This window comes from Sesamum indicum, linkage group LG7 (assembly GCF_026168435.1).
Source record: "Sesamum indicum cultivar Baizhima isolate 11 linkage group LG7, ASM2616843v1, whole genome shotgun sequence".
In the NCBI taxonomy this organism is placed as follows: Eukaryota; Viridiplantae; Streptophyta; class Magnoliopsida; order Lamiales; family Pedaliaceae; genus Sesamum; species Sesamum indicum.
In genome coordinates this window covers 8660217-8683556 of record NC_142663.1, presented here as the reverse complement: position 1 = coordinate 8683556, position 23340 = coordinate 8660217, and the positions used below count along the sequence as shown (strand labels likewise).

The following is a 23340-nucleotide window of genomic DNA, read 5'->3' as shown; positions in this document are numbered from 1 at the left end:
AGAAAAAGTAAATTATGTTAATTGACTATTGAAAAGAGTATTAGCGATCAACAAAAAAAAAATGTAAATTTGAAGTTGCCTTCTTCACCTAATATTATGTTAAACAAAAGAATTATGTAATTAGACTTTAATATTTAGTTAGGAGAAATCGTGATCAAACACGTGATAGCGTAAACTTACCAGTCTTCTCCATTATTATATATTTTTGTACCATACAATTTCATATATAATATCAAGGGTATACGATCCACAGACTAATTACAATGTCAATACTTTTAATTGCAATAAAAACATTGCATTATATATGAAAAATTGTGCATTATAGAGGTTCCAAGAACCATACCTACTTCACTAATAAAATAGATAAATGCATATAAAAAATTGAAGGATGGTCAAATACATGTCGAAAATAAGAAAAGATCGACTAATCTCACTGTATGTTGAATTCTACGTAATGAATAGCTCATAATTCTATTTGGTGAGTTTGGTTAAATTAAAAAAGCATTATTACCACATTCATTTAATTTTTAGTTTGAAAAAAAATAAGAAAAAAAGTGATTGTTCAGTTGGGAACAGCCCATCTAGCTTTGGTGAGCCAATGGAGCACCGACACGTTATCCTTCCACTACAAAGAGCGGGAGGTTTTCGCTGCTCTGTGAAGCCAGCCTGACGCAGTGCCCTCCACTTTAAGAGCCACGAAGCTCATACCTTCGCCTGGACCACATGGCCCAAACTCCTAGCTTGGAACGGGCATGCCGTCACCTAGCAACCAGTGACCCAACTAGTTGAGTAAGCTCAATGTTCAACCACTTTGATATCCCCGCTTGGGTTATAAGCTCACGCAACCGAGCTCGACATATAGTTTTGCTTGTTGATTTCCTTATTAATAAATTGCAGAAATAGTTTTCGGACAATGTGGGATGGAATTGATTACCTTCATTCACCATTTTTAATTGGAAGCCGATGGGAAATCACTTATTCTTCTAAACTTGTAATTTAAGTAAACGTTATTTGAATTCGTTATTTTTGGAACATCAACTCTTTGACTGTATTTTTCTTGATTGACACATGCATAAATTTGTTCGAAATTCATTTTTCAAGCATGAAGTTTCGAGCATAAAACATATAACAATGTATATTTCATTTGATATATTATGCTTTTCCATTCGGTAGCTAATACAAGATATATGTATATACATATATACAATTTTCTTATTCCTCCCCACTTAAATCTACCACCATTGTATATAAAGTTTTGCGTGCTTTATCAAGCTTAAAAATTATTAATTTTAGCAAGACCATATATTATTCCGAGAAAATAAAAAAATGTAAAAAACATAGATTATCCATTTCCAAACACCCATATTAATATGAGATGTAGGTAGTACTTCATCTAATGAAGTAGATGGATAATTGTTCATCTTGTTGTATTGAAATATAGGAACTTTACCCTCGTAAAATCTTATTGTGGTGTGAAACTTTTCTATATAATATACAAGATTTTATCAAATGTATATTGACAAAAAATGAATTATGTTCATAGTACCACAACATCGGCGAAAAATATTTTAGGAATCGTCTAATGTATAGACATTTTTCTTGAATCAAAAAGTTAGTGATAGTAATGGCCTCGGGAACATCCTCCTAACCTATTGACTGCATTTTGAAACTTAGATACGAGCAACATGTACGTGCACGAGTTATTTACATATGGTTGTATGTTTCTTATCTTATTGCTTTCTAAACGGTATAGAATGAGGTAGTGAAATCGTCCCTCCGTTATAATCCTTGTTATTACGTGATATTACCCATGACCGACTGCTAGGCATAATGACACTAAAGGTGCTTCATTAATATTCTAGAGGTGGCTCCGCATATGTAGAACTTTCTCCCACATAGTTCTGAAATCTGCTTGGCGATTAGAGCTTAGACCATTCGACATGCCCAGGTTAGTGAGCCCGGGATTATGCGAGTATCTTCTCTATACCCACGTTGAATGTATTTTAAAATTCGATTAATGGCCAACTTGCCGAAAAGGAATTTTCAATCGCCGGACACGAGTTCTCAGCCTGAACTTATATGTCATTTATTTCATCAATTTATGATTCATGAGTGGTATTACAATTTTGATTCAAATTATTAACTAATGCTTGGTAGCATATTTTGTTTGACTTGTTTATGTTGAAAATATTTTTGGAAAAGGATTATAAAGAAAGTAATTTAGATTTCAAAATTTTACTCAATCTTTTTTTCAATATTAATTAATGAATTTTTAACTTTTAAATATTGGGATTTCAATATATCAATTAAAATATTAGAGGAAATTAAAAATTTTAATTTACAACTCTATTATCTGCATTACCTATTAAAGATACTTAATTATGTGACTGTCCAGAAAAAGTAAATTATGTTAATTGACTATTGAAAAGAGTATTAGCGATCAACAAAAAAAAAATGTAAATTTGAAGTTGCCTTCTTCACCTAATATTATGTTAAACAAAAGAATTATGTAATTAGACTTTAATATTTAGTTAGGAGAAATCGTGATCAAACACGTGATAGCGTAAACTTACCAGTCTTCTCCATTATTATATATTTTTGTACCATACAATTTCATATATAATATCAAGGGTATACGATCCACAGACTAATTACAATGTCAATACTTTTAATTGCAATAAAAACATTGCATTATATATGAAAAATTGTGCATTATAGAGGTTCCAAGAACCATACCTACTTCACTAATAAAATAGATAAATGCATATAAAAAATTGAAGGATGGTCAAATACATGTCGAAAATAAGAAAAGATCGACTAATCTCACTGTATGTTGAATTCTACGTAATGAATAGCTCATAATTCTATTTGGTGAGTTTGGTTAAATTAAAAAAGCATTATTACCACATTCATTTAATTTTTAGTTTGAAAAAAAATAAGAAAAAAAGTGATTGTTCAGTTGGGAACAGCCCATCTAGCTTTGGTGAGCCAATGGAGCACCGACACGTTATCCTTCCACTACAAAGAGCGGGAGGTTTTCGCTGCTCTGTGAAGCCAGCCTGACGCAGTGCCCTCCACTTTAAGAGCCACGAAGCTCATACCTTCGCCTGGACCACATGGCCCAAACTCCTAGCTTGGAACGGGCATGCCGTCACCTAGCAACCAGTGACCCAACTAGTTGAGTAAGCTCAATGTTCAACCACTTTGATATCCCCGCTTGGGTTATAAGCTCACGCAACCGAGCTCGACATATAGTTTTGCTTGTTGATTTCCTTATTAATAAATTGCAGAAATAGTTTTCGGACAATGTGGGATGGAATTGATTACCTTCATTCACCATTTTTAATTGGAAGCCGATGGGAAATCACTTATTCTTCTAAACTTGTAATTTAAGTAAACGTTATTTGAATTCGTTATTTTTGGAACATCAACTCTTTGACTGTATTTTTCTTGATTGACACATGCATAAATTTGTTCGAAATTCATTTTTCAAGCATGAAGTTTCGAGCATAAAACATATAACAATGTATATTTCATTTGATATATTATGCTTTTCCATTCGGTAGCTAATACAAGATATATGTATATACATATATACAATTTTCTTATTCCTCCCCACTTAAATCTACCACCATTGTATATAAAGTTTTGCGTGCTTTATCAAGCTTAAAAATTATTAATTTTAGCAAGACCATATATTATTCCGAGAAAATAAAAAAATGTAAAAAACATAGATTATCCATTTCCAAACACCCATATTAATATGAGATGTAGGTAGTACTTCATCTAATGAAGTAGATGGATAATTGTTCATCTTGTTGTATTGAAATATAGGAACTTTACCCTCGTAAAATCTTATTGTGGTGTGAAACTTTTCTATATAATATACAAGATTTTATCAAATGTATATTGACAAAAAATGAATTATGTTCATAGTACCACAACATCGGCGAAAAATATTTTAGGAATCGTCTAATGTATAGACATTTTTCTTGAATCAAAAAGTTAGTGATAGTAATGGCCTCGGGAACATCCTCCTAACCTATTGACTGCATTTTGAAACTTAGATACGAGCAACATGTACGTGCACGAGTTATTTACATATGGTTGTATGTTTCTTATCTTATTGCTTTCTAAACGGTATAGAATGAGGTAGTGAAATCGTCCCTCCGTTATAATCCTTGTTATTACGTGATATTACCCATGACCGACTGCTAGGCATAATGACACTAAAGGTGCTTCATTAATATTCTAGAGGTGGCTCCGCATATGTAGAACTTTCTCCCACATAGTTCTGAAATCTGCTTGGCGATTAGAGCTTAGACCATTCGACATGCCCAGGTTAGTGAGCCCGGGATTATGCGAGTATCTTCTCTATACCCACGTTGAATGTATTTTAAAATTCGATTAATGGCCAACTTGCCGAAAAGGAATTTTCAATCGCCGGACACGAGTTCTCAGCCTGAACTTATATGTCATTTATTTCATCAATTTATGATTCATGAGTGGTATTACAATTTTGATTCAAATTATTAACTAATGCTTGGTAGCATATTTTGTTTGACTTGTTTATGTTGAAAATATTTTTGGAAAAGGATTATAAAGAAAGTAATTTAGATTTCAAAATTTTACTCAATCTTTTTTTCAATATTAATTAATGAATTTTTAACTTTTAAATATTGGGATTTCAATATATCAATTAAAATATTAGAGGAAATTAAAAATTTTAATTTACAACTCTATTATCTGCATTACCTATTAAAGATACTTAATTATGTGACTGTCCAGAAAAAGTAAATTATGTTAATTGACTATTGAAAAGAGTATTAGCGATCAACAAAAAAAAAATGTAAATTTGAAGTTGCCTTCTTCACCTAATATTATGTTAAACAAAAGAATTATGTAATTAGACTTTAATATTTAGTTAGGAGAAATCGTGATCAAACACGTGATAGCGTAAACTTACCAGTCTTCTCCATTATTATATATTTTTGTACCATACAATTTCATATATAATATCAAGGGTATACGATCCACAGACTAATTACAATGTCAATACTTTTAATTGCAATAAAAACATTGCATTATATATGAAAAATTGTGCATTATAGAGGTTCCAAGAACCATACCTACTTCACTAATAAAATAGATAAATGCATATAAAAAAATTGAAGGATGGTCAAATACATGTCGAAAATAAGAAAAGATCGACTAATCTCACTGTATGTTGAATTCTACGTAATGAATAGCTCATAATTCTATTTGGTGAGTTTGGTTAAATTAAAAAAGCATTATTACCACATTCATTTAATTTTTAGTTTGAAAAAAAATAAGAAAAAAAGTGATTGTTCAGTTGGGAACAGCCCATCTAGCTTTGGTGAGCCAATGGAGCACTGACACGTTATCCTTCCACTACAAAGAGCGGGAGGTTTTCGCTGCTCTGTGAAGCCAGCCTGACGCAGTGCCCTCCACTTTAAGAGCCACGAAGCTCATACCTTCGCCTGGACCACATGGCCCAAACTCCTAGGTTGGAACGGGCATGCCAGTATCTAGCAACCAGTGGCCCAACTAGTTGAGTAAGCTCAATGTTCAACCACTTTGATATCCCCGCTTGGGTTATAAGCTCACGCAACCGAGCTCGACATATAGTTTTGCTTGTTGATTTCCTTATTAATAAATTGCAGAAATAGTTTTCGAACAATGTGGGATGGAATTGATTACCTTCATTCACCATTTTTAATTGGAAGCCGATGGGAAATCACTTATTCTTCTAAACTTGTAATTTAAGTAAACCTTATTTGAATTCGTCATTTTTGGAACATCAACTCTTTGACTGTATTTTTATTGATTGACACATGCATAAATTTGTTTGAAATTCATTTTTCAAGCATGAAGTTTCGAGCATAAAACATATAACAATGTATATTTCATTTGATATATTATGTTTTTCCATTCGGTAGCTAATACAAGATATATGTATATACATATATATACAATTTTCTTATTCCTCCCCACTTAAATCTACCACCATTATATATAAAGCTTTGCGTGTTTTATCAAGCTTAAAAATTATTAATTTTAGCAAGGCCATATGTTATTCCGAGAAAATCAAAAAATGTAAAAAACATAGATTATCCATTTCCAAACACTCATATTAATATGAGATGTAGGTAGTACTTCATCTAATGAAGTAGATGGATAATTGTTCATCTTGTTGCATTGAAATACAGGAACTTTACCCTCGTAAAATCTTATTGTGGTGTGAAACTTTTCTATATAAATATACAAGATTTTATCAAATGTATATTGACAAAAAATGAATTATGTTCATAGTACCACAACATCGGCGAAAAATATTTTAGGAATCGTCTAATGTATAGACATTTTTCTTGAATCAAAAAGTTAGTGATAGTAATGGCCTCGGGAACATCCTCCTAACCTATTGACTGCATTTTGAAACTTAGATACGAGCAACATGTACGTGCACGAGTTATTTACATATGGTTGTATGTTTCTTATCTTATTGCTTTCTAAACGGTATAGAATGAGGTAGTGAAATCGTCCCTCCGTTATAATCCTTGTTATTACGTGATATTACCCATGACCGACTGCTAGGCATAATGACACTAAAGGTGCTTCATTAATATTCTAGAGGTGGCTCCGCATATGTAGAACTTTCTCCCACATAGTTCTGAAATCTGCTTGGCGATTAGAGCTTAGACCATTCGACATGCCCCAGGTTAGTGAGCCCGGGATTATGCGAGTATCTTCTCTATACCCACGTTGAATGTATTTTAAAATTCGATTAATGGCCAACTTGCCGAAAAGGAATTTTCAATCGCCGGACACGAGTTCTCAGCCTGAACTTATATGTCATTTATTTCATCAATTTATGATTCATGAGTGGTATTACAATTTTGATTCAAATTATTAACTAATGCTTGGTAGCATATTTTGTTTGACTTGTTTATGTTGAAAATATTTTTGGAAAAGGATTATAAAGAAAGTGATTTAGATTTCAAAATTTTACTCAATCTTTTTTTCAATATTAATTAATGAATTTTTAACTTTTAATATTGGGATTTCAATATATCAATTAAAATATTAGAGGAAATTAAAAATTTTAATTTACAACTCTATTATCTGCATTACCTATTAAAGATACTTAATTATGTGACTGTCCAGAAAAAGTAAATTATGTTAATTGACTATTCAAAAGAGTATTAGCGATCAACAAAAAAAAAATGTAAATTTGAAGTTGCCTTCTTCACCTAATATTATGTTAAACAAAAGAATTATGTAATTAGGCTTTAATATTTAGTTAGGAGAAATCGTGATCAAACACGTGATAGCGTAAACTTACCAGTCTTCTCCATTATTATATATTTTTGTAGCATACAATTTCATATATAATATCAAGGGTATACAATCCACAGACTAATTACAATGTCAATACTTTTAATTGCAATAAAAACATTGCATTATATATGAAAAATTGTGCATTATAGAAGTTCCAAGAACCATACCTACTTTACTAATAAAATAGATAAATGCACATAAAAAAATTGAAGGATGGTCAAATACATGTCGAAAATAAGAAAAGATCGACTAATCTCACTGTATGTTGAATTCTACGTAATGAATAGCTCATAATTCGATTTGGTGAGTTTGGTTAAATTAAAAAAAACATTATTACCACATTCATTTAATTTTTAGTTTGAAAAAAAATAAGAAAAAAAGTGATTGTTCAGTTAGGGCCAGCCCATCTAGCTTTGGTGAGCCAATGGAGCACCGACACGTTATCCTTCCACTACAAAGAGCGGGAGGTTTTCGCTGCTCTGTGAAGCCAGCCTGACGCAGTGCCCTCCACTTTAAGAGCCACGAAGCCCATACCTTCGCCTGGACCACATGGCCCAAACTCCTAGGTTGGAACGGGCATGCCAGTATCTAGCAACCAGTGGCCCAACTAGTTGAGTAAGCTCAATGTTCAACCACTTTGATATCCCCGCTTGGGTTATAAGCTCACGCAACCGAGCTCGACATATAGTTTTGCTTGTTGATTTCCTTATTAATAAATTGCAGAAATAGTTTTCGAACAATGTGGGATGGAATTGATTACCTTCATTCACCATTTTTAATTGGAAGCCGATGGGAAATCACTTATTCTTCTAAACTTGTAATTTAAGTAAACCTTATTTGAATTCGTCATTTTTGGAACATCAACTCTTTGACTGTATTTTTATTGATTGACACATGCATAAATTTGTTGGAAATTCATTTTTCAAGCATGAAGTTTCGAGCATAAAACATATAACAATGTATATTTCATTTGATATATTATGTTTTTCCATTCGGTAGCTAATACAAGATATATGTATATACATATATACAATTTTCTTATTCCTCCCCACTTAAATCTACCACCATTGTATATAAAGCTTTGCGTGCTTTATCAAGCTTAATAATTATTAATTTTAGCAAGACCGTATATTATTCCGAGAAAATCAAAAAATATAGAAAACATAGATTATCCATTTCCAAACACTCATATTAATATGAGATGTAGGTAGTACTTCATCTAATGAAGTAGATGGATAATTGTTCATCTTGTTGCATTGAAATACAGGAACTTTACCCTCGTAAAATCTTATTGTGGTGTGAAACTTTTCTATATAAATATACAAGATTTTATCAAATGTATATTGACAAAAAATGAATTATGTTCATAGTACCACAACATCGGGCGAAAAATATTTTAGGAATCATCTAATGTATAGACATTTTTCTTGAATAAAAAAGTTAGTGATAGTAATGGCCTCGGGAACATCCTCCTAACCTATTGACTGCATTTCGAAACTTAGATACGAACAACATGTACGTGCACGAGTTATTTACATATGGTTGTATGTTTCTTATCTTATTGCTTTCTAAACGGTATTGATTGAGGTAGTGAAATCGTCCCTCCTTTATAATCCTTGTTATTACGTGATATTACCCATGACAGACTGCTAGGCATAATGACACTAAAGGTGCTTCATTAATATTCTAGAGGTGGCTCCGCATATGTAGAACTTTCTCTCACATAGTTCTGAAATCTGCTTGGCGATTAGAGCTTAGACCATTCGACATGCCCAGGTTAGTGAGCCCGGGATTATGCGAGTATCTTCTCTATACCCACGTAGAACGTATTTTAAAATTTGATTAATGGCCAACTTGCCGAAAAGGAATTTTCAATCGACGGACACGAGTTCTCAGCATGAACTTATATGTCATTTATTTCATCAATTTATGATTCATGAGTGGTATTACAATTTTGATTCAAATTATTAACTAATGCTTGGTAGCATATTTTGTTTGACTTATTTATGTTGAAAATATTTTTGGAAAAGGATTATAAAGAAAGTGATTTAGATTTCAAAATTTTACTCAATATTTTTTTCAATATTAATTAATGAATTTTTAACTTTTAATATTGGGATTTCAATATATCAATTAAAATATTAGAGGAAATTAAAAATTTTAATTTACAACTCTATTATCTGCATTACCTATTAAAGATACTTAATTATGTGACTGTCCAGAAAAAGTAAATTATGTTAATTGACTATTCAAAAGAGTATTAGCGATCAACAAAAAAAAAATGTAAATTTGAAGTTGCCTTCTTCACCTAATATTATGTTAAACAAAAGAATTATGTAATTAGGCTTTAATATTTAGTTAGGAGAAATCGTGATCAAACACGTGATAGCGTAAACTTACCAGTCTTCTCCATTATTATATATTTTTGTAGCATACAATTTCATATATAATATCAAGGGTATATAATCCACAGACTAATTACAATGTCAATACTTTTAATTGCAATAAAAACATTGCATTATATATGAAAAATTGTGCATTATAGAAGTTCCAAGAACCATACCTACTTTACTAATAAAATAGATAAATGCACATAAAAAAATTGAAGGATGGTCAAATACATGTCGAAAATAAGAAAAGATCGACTAATCTCACTGTATGTTGAATTCTACGTAATGAATAGCTCATAATTCGATTTGGTGAGTTTGGTTAAATTAAAAAAAACATTATTACCACATTCATTTAATTTTTAGTTTGAAAAAAAATAAGAAAAAAAGTGATTGTTCAGTTAGGGCCAGCCCATCTAGCTTTGGTGAGCCAATGGAGCACCGACACGTTATCCTTCCACTACAAAGAGCGGGAGGTTTTCGCTGCTCTGTGAAGCCAGCCTAACGCAGTGCCCTCCACTTTAAGAGCCACGAAGCCCATACCTTCGCCTGGACCACATGGCCCAAACTCCTAGGTTGGAACGGGCATGCCAGTATCTAGCAACCAGTGGCCCAACTAGTTGAGTAAGCTCAATGTTCAACCACTTTGATATCCCCGCTTGGGTTATAAGCTCACGCAACCGAGCTCGACATATAGTTTTGCTTGTTGATTTCCTTATTAATAAATTGCAGAAATAGTTTTCGAACAATGTGGGATGGAATTGATTACCTTCATTCACCATTTTTAATTGGAAGCCGATGGGAAATCACTTATTCTTCTAAACTTGTAATTTAAGTAAACCTTATTTGAATTCGTCATTTTTGGAACATCAACTCTTTGACTGTATTTTTATTGATTGACACATGCATAAATTTGTTGGAAATTCATTTTTCAAGCATGAAGTTTCGAGCATAAAACATATAACAATGTATATTTCATTTGATATATTATGTTTTTCCATTCGGTAGCTAATACAAGATATATGTATATACATATATACAATTTTCTTATTCCTCCCCACTTAAATCTACCACCATTGTATATAAAGCTTTGCGTGCTTTATCAAGCTTAAAAATTATTAATTTTAGCAAGGCCATATATTATTCCGAGAAAATCAAAAAATGTAAAAAACATAGATTATCCATTTCCAAACACTCATATTAATATGAGATGTAGGTAGTACTTCATCTAATGAAGTAGATGGATAATTGTTCATCTTGTTGCATTGAAATACAGGAACTTTACCCTCGTAAAATCTTATTGTGGTGTGAAACTTTTCTATATAAATATACAAGATTTTATCAAATGTATATTGACAAAAAATGAATTATGTTCATAGTACCACAACATCGGCGAAAAATATTTTAGGAATCATCTAATGTATAGACATTTTTCTTGAATCAAAAAGTTAGTGATAGTAATGGCCTCGGGAACATCCTCCTAACCTATTGACTGCATTTTGAAACTTAGATACGAGCAACATGTACGTGCACGAGTTATTTACATATGGTTGTATGTTTCTTATCTTATTGCTTTCTAAACGGTATAGAATGAGGTAGTGAAATCGTCCCTCCGTTATAATCCTTGTTATTACGTGATATTACCCATGACCGACTGCTAGGCATAATGACACTAAAGGTGCTTCATTAATATTCTAGAGGTGGCTCCGCATATGTAGAACTTTCTCCCACATAGTTCTGAAATCTGCTTGGCGATTAGAGCTTAGACCATTCGACATGCCCCAGGTTAGTGAGCCCGGGATTATGCGAGTATCTTCTCTATACCCACGTTGAATGTATTTTAAAATTCGATTAATGGCCAACTTGCCGAAAAGGAATTTTCAATCGCCGGACACGAGTTCTCAGCCTGAACTTATATGTCATTTATTTCATCAATTTATGATTCATGAGTGGTATTACAATTTTGATTCAAATTATTAACTAATGCTTGGTAGCATATTTTGTTTGACTTGTTTATGTTGAAAATATTTTTGGAAAAGGATTATAAAGAAAGTGATTTAGATTTCAAAATTTTACTCAATCTTTTTTTCAATATTAATTAATGAATTTTTAACTATTAATATTGGGATTTCAATATATCAATTAAAATATTAGAGGAAATTAAAAATTTTAATTTACAACTCTATTATCTGCATTACCTATTAAAGATACTTAATTATGTGACTGTCCAGAAAAAGTAAATTATGTTAATTGACTATTCAAAAGAGTATTAGCGATCAACAAAAAAAAAATGTAAATTTGAAGTTGCCTTCTTCACCTAATATTATGTTAAACAAAAGAATTATGTAATTAGGCTTTAATATTTAGTTAGGAGAAATCGTGATCAAACACGTGATAGCGTAAACTTACCAGTCTTCTCCATTATTATATATTTTTGTAGCATACAATTTCATATATAATATCAAGGGTATACAATCCACAGACTAATTACAATGTCAATACTTTTAATTGCAATAAAAACATTGCATTATATATGAAAAATTGTGCATTATAGAAGTTCCAAGAACCATACCTACTTTACTAATAAAATAGATAAATGCACATAAAAAAATTGAAGGATGGTCAAATACATGTCGAAAATAAGAAAAGATCGACTAATCTCACTGTATGTTGAATTCTACGTAATGAATAGCTCATAATTCGATTTGGTGAGTTTGGTTAAATTAAAAAAAACATTATTACCACATTCATTTAATTTTTAGTTTGAAAAAAAATAAGAAAAAAAGTGATTGTTCAGTTAGGGCCAGCCCATCTAGCTTTGGTGAGCCAATGGAGCACCGACACGTTATCCTTCCACTACAAAGAGCGGGAGGTTTTCGCTGCTCTGTGAAGCCAGCCTAACGCAGTGCCCTCCACTTTAAGAGCCACGAAGCCCATACCTTCGCCTGGACCACATGGCCCAAACTCCTAGGTTGGAACGGGCATGCCAGTATCTAGCAACCAGTGGCCCAACTAGTTGAGTAAGCTCAATGTTCAACCACTTTGATATCCCCGCTTGGGTTATAAGCTCACGCAACCGAGCTCGACATATAGTTTTGCTTGTTGATTTCCTTATTAATAAATTGCAGAAATAGTTTTCGAACAATGTGGGATGGAATTGATTACCTTCATTCACCATTTTTAATTGGAAGCCGATGGGAAATCACTTATTCTTCTAAACTTGTAATTTAAGTAAACCTTATTTGAATTCGTCATTTTTGGAACATCAACTCTTTGACTGTATTTTTATTGATTGACACATGCATAAATTTGTTGGAAATTCATTTTTCAAGCATGAAGTTTCGAGCATAAAACATATAACAATGTATATTTCATTTGATATATTATGTTTTTCCATTCGGTAGCTAATACAAGATATATGTATATACATATATACAATTTTCTTATTCCTCCCCACTTAAATCTACCACCATTGTATATAAAGCTTTGCGTGCTTTATCAAGCTTAAAAATTATTAATTTTAGCAAGGCCATATATTATTCCGAGAAAATCAAAAAATGTAAAAAACATAGATTATCCATTTCCAAACACTCATATTAATATGAGATGTAGGTAGTACTTCATCTAATGAAGTAGATGGATAATTGTTCATCTTGTTGCATTGAAATACAGGAACTTTACCCTCGTAAAATCTTATTGTGGTGTGAAACTTTTCTATATAAATATACAAGATTTTATCAAATGTATATTGACAAAAAATGAATTATGTTCATAGTACCACAACATCGGCGAAAAATATTTTAGGAATCATCTAATGTATAGACATTTTTCTTGAATCAAAAAGTTAGTGATAGTAATGGCCTCGGGAACATCCTCCTAACCTATTGACTGCATTTTGAAACTTAGATACGAGCAACATGTACGTGCACGAGTTATTTACATATGGTTGTATGTTTCTTATCTTATTGCTTTCTAAACGGTATAGAATGAGGTAGTGAAATCGTCCCTCCGTTATAATCCTTGTTATTACGTGATATTACCCATGACCGACTGCTAGGCATAATGACACTAAAGGTGCTTCATTAATATTCTAGAGGTGGCTCCGCATATGTAGAACTTTCTCCCACATAGTTCTGAAATCTGCTTGGCGATTAGAGCTTAGACCATTCGACATGCCCCAGGTTAGTGAGCCCGGGATTATGCGAGTATCTTCTCTATACCCACGTTGAATGTATTTTAAAATTCGATTAATGGCCAACTTGCCGAAAAGGAATTTTCAATCGCCGGACACGAGTTCTCAGCCTGAACTTATATGTCATTTATTTCATCAATTTATGATTCATGAGTGGTATTACAATTTTGATTCAAATTATTAACTAATGCTTGGTAGCATATTTTGTTTGACTTGTTTATGTTGAAAATATTTTTGGAAAAGGATTATAAAGAAAGTGATTTAGATTTCAAAATTTTACTCAATCTTTTTTTCAATATTAATTAATGAATTTTTAACTATTAATATTGGGATTTCAATATATCAATTAAAATATTAGAGGAAATTAAAAATTTTAATTTACAACTCTATTATCTGCATTACCTATTAAAGATACTTAATTATGTGACTGTCCAGAAAAAGTAAATTATGTTAATTGACTATTCAAAAGAGTATTAGCGATCAACAAAAAAAAAATGTAAATTTGAAGTTGCCTTCTTCACCTAATATTATGTTAAACAAAAGAATTATGTAATTAGGCTTTAATATTTAGTTAGGAGAAATCGTGATCAAACACGTGATAGCGTAAACTTACCAGTCTTCTCCATTATTATATATTTTTGTAGCATACAATTTCATATATAATATCAAGGGTATACAATCCACAGACTAATTACAATGTCAATACTTTTAATTGCAATAAAAACATTGCATTATATATGAAAAATTGTGCATTATAGAAGTTCCAAGAACCATACCTACTTTACTAATAAAATAGATAAATGCTCATAAAAAAATTGAAGGATGGTCAAATACATGCCGAAAATAAGAAAAGATCGACTAATCTCACTGTATGTTGAATTCTACGTAATCAATAGCTCATAATTCGATTTGGTGAGTTTGGTTAAATTAAAAAAACATTATTACCACATTCATTTAATTTTTAGTTTGAAAAAAAGTAAGAAAAAAAGTGATTGTTCAGTTAGGGCCAGCCCATCTAGCTTTGGTGAGCCAATGGAGCACCGACACGTTATCCTTCCACTACAAAGAGCGGGAGGTTTTCGCTGCTCTGTGAAGCCAGCCTGACGCAGTGCCCTCCACTTTAAGAGCCACGAAGCCCATACCTTCGCCTGGACCACATGGCCCAAACTCCTAGGTTGGAACGGGCATGCCAGTATCTAGCAACCAGTGGCCCAACTAGTTGAGTAAGCTCAATGTTCAACCACTTTGATATCCCCGCTTGGGTTATAAGCTCACGCAACCGAGCTCGACATATAGTTTTGCTTGTTGATTTCCTTATTAATAAATTGCAGAAATAGTTTTCGAACAATGTGGGATGGAATTGATTACCTTCATTCACCATTTTTAATTGGAAGCCGATGGGAAATCACTTATTCTTCTAAACTTGTAATTTAAGTAAACCTTATTTGAATTCGTCATTTTTGGAACATCAACTCTTTGACTGTATTTTTATTGATTGACACATGCATAAATTTGTTGGAAATTCATTTTTCAAGCATGAAGTTTCGAGCATAAAACATATAACAATGTATATTTCATTTGATATATTATGTTTTTCCATTCGGTAGCTAATACAAGATATATGTATATACATATATACAATTTTCTTATTCCTCCCCACTTAAATCTACCACCATTGTATATAAAGCTTTGCGTGCTTTATCAAGCTTAAAAATTATTAATTTTAGCAAGGCCATATATTATTCCGAGAAAATCAAAAAATGTAAAAAACATAGATTATCCATTTCCAAACACTCATATTAATATGAGATGTAGGTAGTACTTCATCTAATGAAGTAGATGGATAATTGTTCATCTTGTTGCATTGAAATACAGGAACTTTACCCTCGTAAAATCTTATTGTGGTGTGAAACTTTTCTATATAAATATACAAGATTTTATCAAATGTATATTGACAAAAAATGAATTATGTTCATAGTACCACAACATCGGCGAAAAATATTTTAGGAATCATCTAATGTATAGACATTTTTCTTGAATAAAAAAGTTAGTGATAGTAATGGCCTCGGGAACATCCTCCTAACCTATTGACTGCATTTTGAAACTTAGATACGAACAACATGTACGTGCACGAGTTATTTACATATGGTTGTATGTTTCTTATCTTATTGCTTTCTAAACGGTATAGAATGAGGTAGTGAAATCGTCCCTCCTTTATAATCCTTGTTATTACGTGATATTACCCATGACCGACTGCTAGGCATAATGACACTAAAGGTGCTTCATTAATATTCTAGAGGTGGCTCCGCATATGTAGAACTTTCTCCCACATAGTTCTGAAATCTGCTTGGCGATTAGAGCTTAGACCATTCGACATGCCCCAGGTTAGTAAGCCCGGGATTATGCGAGTATCTTCTCTATACCCACGTAGAATGTATTTTAAAATTCGATTAATGGCCAACTTGCCGAAAAGGAATTTTCAATCGACGGACACGAGTTCTCAGCCTGAACTTATATGTCATTTATTTCATCAATTTATGATTCATGAGTGGTATTACAATTTTGATTCAAATTATTAACTAATGCTTGGTAGCATATTTTGTTTGACTTGTTTATGTTGAAAATATTTTTGGAAAAGGATTATAAAGAAAGTGATTTAGATTTCAAAATTTTACTCAATCTTTTTTTCAATATTAATTAATGAATTTTTAACTATTAATATTGGGATTTCAATATATCAATTAAAATATTAGAGGAAATTAAAAATTTTAATTTACAACTCTATTATCTGCATTACCTATTAAAGATACTTAATTATGTGACTGTCCAGAAAAAGTAAATTATGTTAATTGACTATTCAAAAGAGTATTAGCGATCAACAAAAAAAAATGTAAATTTGAAGTTGCCTTCTTCACCTAATATTATGTTAAACAAAAGAATTATGTAATTAGGCTTTAATATTTAGTTAGGAGAAATCGTGATCAAACACGTGATAGCGTAAACTTACCAGTCTTCTCCATTATTATATATTTTTGTAGCATACAATTTCATATATAATATCAAGGGTATACAATCCACAGACTAATTACAATGTCAATACTTTTAATTGCAATAAAAACATTGCATTATATATGAAAAATTGTGCATTATAGAAGTTCCAAGAACCATACCTACTTTACTAATAAAATAGATAAATGCTCATAAAAAAATTGAAGGATGGTCAAATACATGCCGAAAATAAGAAAAGATCGACTAATCTCACTGTATGTTGAATTCTACGTAATCAATAGCTCATAATTCGATTTGGTGAGTTTGGTTAAATTAAAAAAACATTATTACCACATTCATTTAATTTTTAGTTTGAAAAAAAGTAAGAAAAAAAGTGATTGTTCAGTTAGGGCCAGCCCATCTAGCTTTGGTGAGCCAATGGAGCACCGACACGTTATCCTTCCACTACAAAGAGCGGGAGGTTTTCGCTGCTCTGTGAAGCCAGCCTGACGCAGTGCCCTCCACTTTAAGAGCCACGAAGCCCATACCTTCGCCTGGACCACATGGCCCAAACTCCTAGGTTGGAACGGGCATGCCAGTATCTAGCAACCAGTGGCCCAACTAGTTGAGTAAGCTCAATGTTCAACCACTTTGATATCCCCGCTTGGGTTATAAGCTCACGCAACCGAGCTCGACATATAGTTTTGCTTGTTGATTTCCTTATTAATAAATTGCAGAAATAGTTTTCGAACAATGTGGGATGGAATTGATTACCTTCATTCACCATTTTTAATTGGAAGCCGATGGGAAATCACTTATTCTTCTAAACTTGTAATTTAAGTAAACCTTATTTGAATTCGTCATTTTTGGAACATCAACTCTTTGACTGTATTTTTATTGATTGACACATGCATAAATTTGTTGGAAATTCATTTTTCAAGCATGAAGTTTCGAGCATAAAACATATAACAATGTATATTTCATTTGATATATTATGTTTTTCCATTCGGTAGCTAATACAAGATATATGTATATACATATATACAATTTTCTTATTCCTCCCCACTTAAATCTACCACCATTGTATATAAAGCTTTGCGTGCTTTATCAAGCTTAAAAATTATTAATTTTAGCAAGGCCATATATTATTCCGAGAAAATCAAAAAATGTAAAAAACATAGATTATCCATTTCCAAACACTCATATTAATATGAGATGTAGGTAGTACTTCATCTAATGAAGTAGATGGATAATTGTTCATCTTGTTGCATTGAAATACAGGAACTTTACCCTCGTAAAATCTTATTGTGGTGTGAAACTTTTCTATATAAATATACAAGATTTTATCAAATGTATATTGACAAAAAATGAATTATGTTCATAGTACCACAACATCGGCGAAAAATATTTTAGGAATCATCTAATGTATAGACATTTTTCTTGAATAAAAAAGTTAGTGATAGTAATGGCCTCGGGAACATCCTCCTAACCTATTGACTGCATTTTGAAACTTAGATACGAACAACATGTACGTGCACGAGTTATTTACATATGGTTGTATGTTTCTTATCTTATTGCTTTCTAAACGGTATAGAATGAGGTAGTGAAATCGTCCCTCCTTTATAATCCTTGTTATTACGTGATATTACCCATGACCGACTGCTAGGCATAATGACACTAAAGGTGCTTCATTAATATTCTAGAGGTGGCTCCGCATATGTAGAACTTTCTCCCACATAGTTCTGAAATCTGCTTGGCGATTAGAGCTTAGACCATTCGACATGCCCCAGGTTAGTAAGCCCGGGATTATGCGAGTATCTTCTCTATACCCACGTAGAATGTATTTTAAAATTCGATTAATGGCCAACTTGCCGAAAAGGAATTTTCAATCGCCGGACACGAGTTCTCAGCCTGAACTTATATGTCATTTATTTCATCAATTTATGATTCATGAGTGGTATTACAATTTTGATTCAAATTATTAACTAATGCTTGGTAGCATATTTTGTTTGACTTGTTTATGTTGAAAATATTTTTGGAAAAGGATTATAAAGAAAGTGATTTAGATTTCAAAATTTTACTCAATCTTTTTTTCAATATTAATTAATGAATTTTTAACTTTTAATATTGGGATTTCAATATATCAATTAAAATATTAGAGGAAATTAAAAATTTTAATTTACAACTCTATTATCTGCATTACCTATTAAAGATACTTAATTATGTGACTGTCCAGAAAAAGTAAATTATGTTAATTGACTATTCAAAAGAGTATTAGCGATCAACAAAAAAAAAATGTAAATTTGAAGTTGCCTTCTTCACCTAATATTATGTTAAACAAAAGAATTATGTAATTAGGCTTTAATATTTAGTTAGGAGAAATCGTGATCAAACACGTGATAGCGTAAACTTACCAGTCTTCTCCATTATTATATATTTTTGTAGCATACAATTTCATATATAATATCAAGGGTATACAATCCACAGACTAATTACAATGTCAATACTTTTAATTGCAATAAAAACATTGCATTATATATGAAACATTTTGCATTATAGAAGTTCCAAGAACCATACCTACTTTACTAATAAAATAGATAAATGCACATAAAAAAATTGAAGGATGGTCAAATACATGTCGAAAATAAGAAAAGATCGACTAATCTCACTGTATGTTGAATTCTACGTAATCAATAGCTCATAATTCGATTTGGTGAGTTTGGTTAAATTAAAAAAACATTATTACCACATTCATTTAATTTTTAGTTTGAAAAAAAATAAGAAAAAAAGTGATTGTTCAGTTAGGGCCAGCCCATCTAGCTTTGGTGAGCCAATGGAGCACCGACACGTTATCCTTCCACTACAAAGAGCGGGAGGTTTTCGCTGCTCTGTGAAGCCAGCCTGACGCAGTGCCCTCCACTTTAAGAGCCACGAAGCCCATACCTTCGCCTGGACCACATGGCCCAAACTCCTAGCTTGGAACGGGCATGCCAGCATCTAGCAACCAGTGGCGCAACTAGTTGAGTAAGCTCAATGTTCAACCACTTTGATATCCCCGCTTGGGTTATAAGCTCTCGCAACCGAGCTCGACATATAGTTTTGCTTGTTGATTTCCTTATTAATAAATTGCAGAAATAGTTTTCGAACAATGTGGGATGGAATTGATTACCTTCATTCACCATTTTTAATTGGAAGCCAATGGGAAATCACTTATTCTTCTAAACTTGTAATTTAAGTAAACCTTATTTGAATTCGTCATTTTTGGAACATCAACTCTTTGACTGTATTTTTATTGATTGACACATGCATAAATTTGTTGGAAGTTCATTTTTCAAGCATGAAGTTTCGAGCATAAAACATATAACAATGTATATTTCATTTGATATATTATGTTTTTCCATTCGGTAGCTAATACAAGATATATGTATATACATATATACAATTTTCTTATTCCTCCCCACTTAAATCTACCACCATTGTATATAAAGCTTTGCGTGCTTTATCAAGCTTAATAATTATTAATTTTAGCAAGACCGTATATTATTCCGAGAAAATCAAAAAATATAGAAAACATAGATTATCCATTTCCAAACACTCATATTAATATGAGATGTAGGTAGTACTTCATCTAATGAAGTAGATGGATAATTGTTCATCTTGTTCCATTGAAATACAGGAACTTTACCCTCGTAAAATCTTATTGTGGTGTGAAACTTTTCTATATAAATATACAAGATTTTATCAAATGTATATTGACAAAAAATGAATTATGTTCATAGTACCACAACATCGGGCGAAAAATATTTTAGGAATCATCTAATGTATAGACATTTTTCTTGAATAAAAAAGTTAGTGATAGTAATGGCCTCGGGAACATCCTCCTAACCTATTGACTGCATTTTGAAACTTAGATACGAACAACATGTACGTGCACGAGTTATTTACATATGGTTGTATGTTTCTTATCATATTGCTTTCTAAACGGTATTGATTGAGGTAGTGAAATCGTCCCTCCTTTATAATCCTTGTTATTACGTGATATTACCCATGACAGACTGCTAGGCATAATGACACTAAAGGTGCTTCATTAATATTCTAGAGGTGGCTCCGCATATGTAGAACTTTCTCCCATATAGTTCTGAAATCTGCTTGGCGATTAGAGCTTAGACCATTCGGCATGCCCAGGTTAGTGAGCCCGGGATTATGCGAGTATCTTCTCTATACCCACGTAGAATGTATTTTAAAATTCGATTAATGGCCAACTTGCCGAAAAGGAATTTTCAATCGACGGACACGAGTTCTCAGCATGAACTTATATGTCATTTATTTCATCAATTTATGATTCATGAGTGGTATTACAATTTTGATTCAAATTATTAACTAATGCTTGGTAGCATATTTTGTTTGACTTGTTTATGTTGAAAATATTTTTGGAAAAGGATTATAAAGAAAGTGATTTAGATTTCAAAATTTTACTCAATCTTTTTTTCAATATTAATTAATGAATTTTTAACTTTTAATATTGGGATTTCAATATATCAATTAAAATATTAGAGGAAATTAAAAATTTTAATTTACAACTCTATTATCTGCATTACCTATTAAAGATACTTAATTATGTGACTGTCCAGAAAAAGTAAATTATGTTAATTGACTATTCAAAAGAGTATTAGCGATCAACAAAAAAAAAATGTAAATTTGAAGTTGCCTTCTTCACCTAATATTATGTTAAACAAAAGAATTATGTAATTAGGCTTTAATATTTAGTTAGGAGAAATCGTGATCAAACACGTGATAGCGTAAACTTACCAGTCTTCTCCATTATTATATATTTTTGTAGCATACAATTTCATATATAATATCAAGGGTATACAATCCACAGACTAATTACAATGTCAATACTTTTAATTGCAATAAAAACATTGCATTATATATGAAAAATTGTGCATTATAGAAGTTCCAAGAACCATACCTACTTTACTAATAAAATAGATAAATGCTCATAAAAAAATTGAAGGATGGTCAAATACATGTCGAAAATAAGAAAAGATCGACTAATCTCACTGTATGTTGAATTCTACGTAATCAATAGCTCATAATTCGATTTGGTGAGTTTGGTTATTTTTAAAAAAACATTATTACCACATTCATTTAATTTTTAGTTTGAAAAAAAATAAGAAAAAAAGTGATTGTTCAGTTAGGGCCAGCCCATCTAGCTTTGGTGAGCCAATGGAGCACCGACACGTTATCCTTCCACTACAAAGAGCGGGAGGTTTTCGCTGCTCTGTGAAGTCAGCCTGACGCAGTGCCCTCCACTTTAAGAGCCACGAAGCCCATACCTTCGCCTGGACCACATGGCCCACACTCCTAGCTTGGAACGGGCATGCCAGCATCTAGCAACCAGTGGCCCAACTAGTTGAGTAAGCTCAATGTTCAACCACTTTGATATCCCCGCTTGGGTTATAAGCTCACGCAACCGAGCTCGACATATAGTTTTGCTTGTTGATTTCCTTATTAATAAATTGCAGAAATAGTTTTCGAACAATGTGGGATGGAATTGATTACCTTCATTCACCTTTTTTAATTGGAAGCCGATGGGAAATCACTTATTCTTCTAAACTTGTAATTTAAGTAAACCTTATTTGAATTCGTCATTTTTGGAACATCAACTCTTTGACTGTATTTTTATTGATTGACACATGCATAAATTTGTTGGAAATTCATTTTTCAAGCATGAAGTTTCGAGCATAAAACATATAACAATGTATATTTCATTTGATATATTATGTTTTTCCATTCGGTAGCTAATACAAGATATATGTATATACATATATACAATTTTCTTATTCCTCCCCACTTAAATCTACCACCATTGTATATAAAGCTTTGCGTGCTTTATCAAGCTTAATAATTATTAATTTTAGCAAGACCGTATATTATTCCGAGAAAATCAAAAAATATAGAAAACATAGATTATCCATTTCCAAACACTCATATTAATATGAGATGTAGGTAGTACTTCATCTAATGAAGTAGATGGATAATTGTTCATCTTGTTGCATTGAAATACAGGAACTTTACCCTCGTAAAATCTTATTGTGGTGTGAAACTTTTCTATATAAATATACAAGATTTTATCAAATGTATATTGACAAAAAATGAATTATGTTCATAGTACCACAACATCGGGCGAAAAATATTTTAGGAATCATCTAATGTATAGACATTTTTCTTGAATAAAAAAGTTAGTGATAGTAATGGCCTCGGGAACATCCTCCTAACCTATTGACTGCATTTTGAAACTTAGATACGAACAACATGTACGTGCACGAGTTATTTACATATGGTTGTATGTTTCTTATCATATTGCTTTCTAAACGGTATTGATTGAGGTAGTGAAATCGTCCCTCCTTT

The 23340-nt window shown here is 31.9% G+C and overlaps 10 non-coding genes across 10 annotated transcripts; all 10 read right to left on the bottom strand.

The window, feature by feature from the left end:
* Nucleotides 1-550: 550 nt before the first annotated feature.
* Nucleotides 551-856, bottom strand: LOC148787548 (signal recognition particle RNA). Its single transcript, XR_016066567.1, has one exon.
* Nucleotides 857-2943: 2087 nt separating this feature from the next.
* Nucleotides 2944-3249, bottom strand: LOC148787547 (signal recognition particle RNA). Its single transcript, XR_016066565.1, has one exon.
* A 2088-nt stretch (nt 3250-5337) lies between these two features.
* LOC148787546 (signal recognition particle RNA) lies at nt 5338-5643 on the bottom strand. Its single transcript, XR_016066563.1, has one exon.
* Nucleotides 5644-7735: 2092 nt separating this feature from the next.
* On the bottom strand, nt 7736-8041 carry LOC148787545 (signal recognition particle RNA). The gene has a single exon (XR_016066561.1).
* Nucleotides 8042-10131: 2090 nt separating this feature from the next.
* On the bottom strand, nt 10132-10437 carry LOC148787544 (signal recognition particle RNA). The gene has a single exon (XR_016066557.1).
* Nucleotides 10438-12527: 2090 nt separating this feature from the next.
* LOC148787543 (signal recognition particle RNA) lies at nt 12528-12833 on the bottom strand. The gene has a single exon (XR_016066556.1).
* Nucleotides 12834-14922: 2089 nt separating this feature from the next.
* Nucleotides 14923-15228, bottom strand: LOC148787542 (signal recognition particle RNA). Its single transcript, XR_016066560.1, has one exon.
* Nucleotides 15229-17316: 2088 nt separating this feature from the next.
* On the bottom strand, nt 17317-17622 carry LOC148787541 (signal recognition particle RNA). Its single transcript, XR_016066559.1, has one exon.
* A 2089-nt stretch (nt 17623-19711) lies between these two features.
* Nucleotides 19712-20017, bottom strand: LOC148787540 (signal recognition particle RNA). Its single transcript, XR_016066564.1, has one exon.
* A 2090-nt stretch (nt 20018-22107) lies between these two features.
* On the bottom strand, nt 22108-22413 carry LOC148787539 (signal recognition particle RNA). The gene has a single exon (XR_016066558.1).
* Between the last annotated feature and the right edge of the window lie 927 nt (nt 22414-23340).